The 5,889-nt window shown below is 40.8% G+C and overlaps 1 protein-coding gene across 1 annotated transcript in view; it reads right to left on the reverse strand.

Annotated features, from left to right (window-relative positions):
• The window catches only part of LOC106815499 (cathepsin F-like), a gene marked incomplete at both ends in the record, with an annotated part of 75,623 nt that overhangs the window by 57,669 nt on the left and 12,065 nt on the right, over nt 1-5,889 (reverse strand).

Consider the following 5,889-nt stretch of genomic DNA (forward strand, 5'->3'; position numbering starts at 1 on the left):
ACTTGTGTTAGAATATTAATACCAGACACATTTTCCTCTGCATATGAAGCGTCATATTCGTGCCTTATGTCTATTTCACTGTCATAAATAAACATGAAAGGAAAAAGAACAAACTAGCTAAAAGTATAAAGCTGCCTTATGTTTGTTTTGATTGCAAATCTTGCGTTATAAACCCTCGTATACGCCACAGATTGCGGATGTGAAAATTGACACTCTTGCAAATGGCACTAATTTGGTCAGACATACAACATGGAAGAATCAAAAAATGACACCAGGTTCCTGATATTTGTGGATGCAGCATGCAATGCATGCTAGACCGAAATGATCTGAAAATCTGCGTGGGGGATCAAACACTTAAAATTCTATTCTACATGAACAAGTACATTAGTACAACACAAGATACACCTAACACAAAAAGTTCCAGACCAGGTGCTTTGATCAGAGGTGTGCGACTCAATTAACTTGCCGATCTGAAGCTTGTTGTTGGTGGTGCTGTTTGTCGTCTGCTTTAGGTATAGACTTGATTGAAGTTTACACAGATTTTTTGGAAAAAATTCCCCCAAAATTGTGCGGTTTTGAAAGTTGAAAAATGATAATTGACGGACTTGATCCAAGTCTATAAATTCCTTTCATTCTGGTCTGGAACTTGTTGTTTTAGGTGTAAATAAACTCCAGTCTGCCTGTCTGTGACTATGACTAATAAAGGTTGCTGGATATCTTAGGTATCTGCATCACTGTCCGAGTCACTCCAAGTTTCAGATTGTGCATCTTCAGTGTCGTCCAACGCAGTAACTGTAACGTCGTCGTCTGGCTGGTTGATACTGACATCCTCGGGTTCGCCTTCTAGGAACAAATCATCTGGGACGTCTGGTCCAAGTACCAGTCGGGCGTATAATACCCATTCACTTTTTCACCATACTTCAATGGATCCATATCATGGCCTGGTGCTGAGAGTCGGCACATCCCCATATGATGCTAATAAAGTGGGCTCGTTGTAATTTGTTATGCACTGTCCTTGCACAAGGTGGAAGAAGAGCGCAGTCAACCTTCTTTACATTGATCATGGGGTTTTCCTGAAATAAGATAAAGGACTAAAATCACTAATTTGCTATAGGCCTAACAGGATTGAATTTAAATACCGCCTGGCACAAGACATTATGATGCATGTTCAAAATATGTAAAAAAAATTGACCTATATATTTATAAACCTGTCGTAGAGCAATTTTATAACCAATATTAAACTACATGTAAGGTTGTGCTGAATTTTATGTACACTACTATTCTGTGGGCATGTGGGAGTTGTAATACATGTATATATGTATACAGTGAATTCGAATATACATGTAATAGAAAAAGTAAAAACATTACAAGTCATTGAAGTCATGTAACAAACACTAGTTACCTGATTCAATTTTTCCTGTCATCTGGTGCACTTTGGCAAATCTCGCCTCATTTACATTTCTGACATCTCCCTTCATGCCATACAAGGAACAAATGATTTTTCTGCTTTACTTTGGTCTGGTTCATCTCTGGATGACAATTTGCTAAAGAACTTGATTAGGGTTCCTGTGGTGTCTTTCTGAAGAACTTCTAGTGGCTTCAGTTTTCCCTTTCTGTAGAATGCTGTAGTGAAGTCGCAGCCTGTAAATGCATGAAGACCTGGCATTGCTGCAGCTAGTCCATTTCGAGTTGATTCCAGTGAGGTGGCAATGCTACTGACATCGATATATCGACGGTTATTTCCTGATCCGCAATCCATAATAATGCGACTGTATGATGTTTCTCTCTGACTTTCCATGTCCCTTCCTAGCATTCCGAGGAAAATAACAATTACATCAGTATCGGAGGCTCTGACGACTACATTTCCAGTAGCGTTAGCTGCATGGAATGCGAGGAGAGTGTCGGCTTCCTCGTGAATACTCTGTAGATGGGCTGGATGTTCAACTGTCATCTTGGATTCAAGCTCATTGAAGTCAATGCGGCCACAGCTGCCACCATGGGAAACGATGAGTGTCTTCTTGGCTAGGATTGGTCCATACTGGTCTTTTTGCCATTCTTTGGTAAGAAATATCGCCAACTGGTCTTTGAAGATCCCGTTTTGTAATAACTCCTTACAGCTCTGTTTGGGTGCTTGCTCTGGACCGGAAATCACAAAAGGACAATCTTCTGCTCCACGTAGTTTCCTCTCACTCTCTTTCAAGGAATTAGCTTGATAAGTATCAAACAATATGTGGATTTCATCTCCTTTGCTGGTACAGACGTATGCAAGAAGATTTCTGGCCAGGTTGCCATAGTGGTGATATCCGAATAGCAGATAAGAATGAGTGGATCAAGAGTCCACCGTCGATTAAGGTCACATCAATTGGCGGAAGTGGTGTTTCAGTGAAACCGTCCTGTAGCTCCTCTAGTTTTCCAAGCAGCTTGCTCTTGTCTGTCTTCAGGCCTGACCCATCCGTGTGTGCGATAGAAAGTGGGTACTCTGTAATTGGAAAGGTCATGACATGTTTGAGGTTGAAGGTAGTCTTCTCTGAAACGATGACAAGGATGCGAATGAAAACATCTCTCAAACTCTCAGCAGCAGATTTCTCCTTGGCACTAGGACGCCTCTTCTTTAAGTTTTCTGTGCAAAATTGCAGACCTTCCTTCGTTTGATTGGTTTCATAAATCTATCTGGATCTTCTGCACACTCTTCTTGGAACTGGATACGTAGTTTGTGGCCTTCATCAAGACTTTGAGTTAGATACGCTTCTGTCTCCTTGGATGCTGATTTGCCTGTAGCTATATTCAGGAGGCAAGTTGACATTGTTGCTGGTGGGAGAATGGGTCACATGATTGTGTGATTGCATTGACCAAGGCATCCCTTTGATGAGTGTCTTTCTCAATTCTGCTGGCTCGTAGCTGGGTTGCAGGCTGTTCCTCTGCTTCCAGTCCTGTGATATTCCGCAGCTCTGTCACAGACATACCCCGCTGAGCAGATGTTATGCACCATCTTCTTATGGCACTGTGAGAATTGTGGAACCATACAATTCCCTTCATGGGTGATGCCGCATCTTTATTTACGTCTGCTCAGAGTCAAGTCAATAGCAGATCTACCCGAATTCTTTCTAGTTCGCCTAATGGAGAATGCCCCTAACTGTAGAATCATTCGACTCTGAGTGCTGCTTCATGAGCTGGTTGAGAAATAGTACACCCCAACGGGCATAATTGGGACGATTTAATCCAAAGAAGATGTCAATTATAGCTGGCAATATGGTGATGTAGTCATCAACATCATTCGTGCGGAGTGCACGCATGAGATCTCTGTGAACTCGATTAACCATGAAGATATATATGCTCCAGTATTGAGCAGTTGGGCCGATTTTTCCATTCATCACGTCCTTGAAGAATAGCTCATACTGTTTCATATGTTCTTGGAAAAGTGGGTGTGTTTCAAGAAACTGTTCTCGAACATGGACATCATCGGGACATCTGCAAGTAGGTCTCGATAGCATCTTGCTTTCAGTCGAGTGGTGAATGCCAATAAATTGATCTAGCCCAAATTTAGGGGCTCTTTTCGGGTGTCTGGCAGGCCCTATGCAGCAGAAAATTTGTCTGGCAGGGGCCATTCTGTACTATATAGGGTGTAATTAATGATTAAACTTAATTTCAAGTGTATTTACAATACTTAGTCTAGGCTAATGAACGATTTTGGAATAGGGGCCATATTTGGAGGATGGTAACATTCGTATCAGGCTCATCCAAGTTGTCTGTGGGGTTGTCAGCATCCATTGCAGGCAGGTCTGTATCCTGAAAATGGATGACAACATTCGTATTATGTCATGGTCACTGCACTTGGGTTGAAAACATAATGTTCATGCATATTACTTGGTGATGGATTAAAGGAATAATAGGTCCATTGATTATGCAATGTTGACGAATGCTAGAGTAACTGGCACCTTGTGTAGTTAATAAGTACATTACCTTATAGCCAAACGCGTATTAGTTTGTCCAATATCACTACTGGTTACTAAGAAATTGCAATCCGAAGTCCAAGAAATCGGTTGTACAGTTTTAAACCGCTGCCGGCGAAGCGGGTGTGATACAGATTTATAGCGCACCGGACATTTTCGCACGCATGCTCAGCCGTACGCAATGCTATCATCAGTGATTTCGTAAACACGGACGCTCGTGATAAGGAACTTTTTGTCAGGACTGTCCAAGTGCGTCCGTGATTAGTACGTGTGTTTTACTCCATTTCCATGTTTAGCCCGTGGCCGTGGTTACACCGCTGACACCTCCATTTCATCTGGCGTCCAAAAATACGGGCCGCACAAATGTTTACGTTATCGGCGACTCATCGCTTCACTCCTGGATGACATTTACGGCACGTAAATGAATATCAGCAACCGATTTCAAGTCTTGTTTGTAATGTAATTAGCCGTGATATTGGACAAACTAATACGCATTAGGCTATAAGGTTACGTACTTATTAACAACACAAGGTGCCAGTTACTCTAGCATTCGTCAACATTGCTGAATCAATGGGCTTATTATGCCTTTAAGCAAGCTACCATAATATCTGGTTTGAAGTGGATAAACCACATCCATTTGAAGGAAAAAAACAATGCCTACCTGATTAGCTTTAGGATCATCCACGTTGCAAGGGGGGTTGTCACCATCCATTGCGGACAGGTCTGTATCCTGAAAATTATGATAGCATTCATATATTAGTAGAGCAATATTAATCAGTTTGATTGGCCTTACTCGACCGACCCTGAATATTTATTTTTATTTTTATTTATTCTCATGGTGTCCTGTATGGTGTTCCGTAGTTTGTTTTATTGTCATAGTAAGTCTTGAAATGACTAAGAAGAGTAGTAATTTTTGCTGTCTATATAATAAATGATTTCTTGGGAAATTACAACACTGATAGAGAACATTTTCAGTGTAAAACTTTTATTGTCAAGTTATTTTGAATGTATTTACAGACATGCTGGAAATTATTACCATGACTGATTATTTACAATAACTCAAAGCGACATCGGACATGTTGGATTTTATTAAACATTTCTTTACTTTTAATTAAAATACTTCTTACTAATTACACTTGCCAACAAAGCCCTTTCAGTTATATCTACAGTAGCCAAGGTGATATGCAAAAAGTCGACTTACCATGAAATAAGCAAATTTCCAGGTTGTTTTTACACAACAGGCTTGAAAACTTCTGTCAATTCACATAGTAAAGAAAGCCTTTCACCACAGTGCTGCCCTCTATAGAACTCACTTTTTACTACAGTGACCTCTATTTCATGCAGTCAAATCATTTTAACCTTCCAAGATTATGTAAAGATTTTTTCGGGGTGGTGGGGGCCTTATAGGTAGTTGACAGATTGATTAAATATATAGGTAAATTTATAATAATGACCATAGAGGCCATATTTGGAGGGTGTCTGCCGGGCCCTTTGCAGCAGATAATTTGTCTGGCAGGGGCCATTCTATACTCTGTGGGATGTACTTGTTCATTTGAAAGTGGTTTGAGGTGGTACCTCCAATAATTGATCTAGCCAAAATTTAGGGGGCTCTTTTCGGGGTGTCTGGCAGGCCCTATGCAGCAGAAAATTTGTCTGGCAGGGGCCATTCTGTACTATATAGGGTGTAATTAATGATTTAAACTTAATTTCAAGTGGTATTTACAATACTTAGTCTAGGCTAATTGAACGATTTGGGAATAGGGGCCATATTTGGAGGATGTCTGCCGGGCCCTTTGCAGCAGATAATTTGTCTGGCAGGAGCCATTCTATACTCTGTATGATGTACAGTTTGTTCATTTGAAAGTGGTTTGAGGTGGTACCTCCAATAATTGATCCAGATGAGACGGGATACTAGAGAAGCGTTGCCGAAAGGAGGTGT

This window comes from Priapulus caudatus, unplaced genomic scaffold, assembly GCF_000485595.1.
Source record: "Priapulus caudatus unplaced genomic scaffold, Priapulus_caudatus-5.0.1 Scaffold1129, whole genome shotgun sequence".
Taxonomy (NCBI): Eukaryota; Metazoa; Priapulida; class Priapulimorpha; order Priapulimorphida; family Priapulidae; genus Priapulus; species Priapulus caudatus.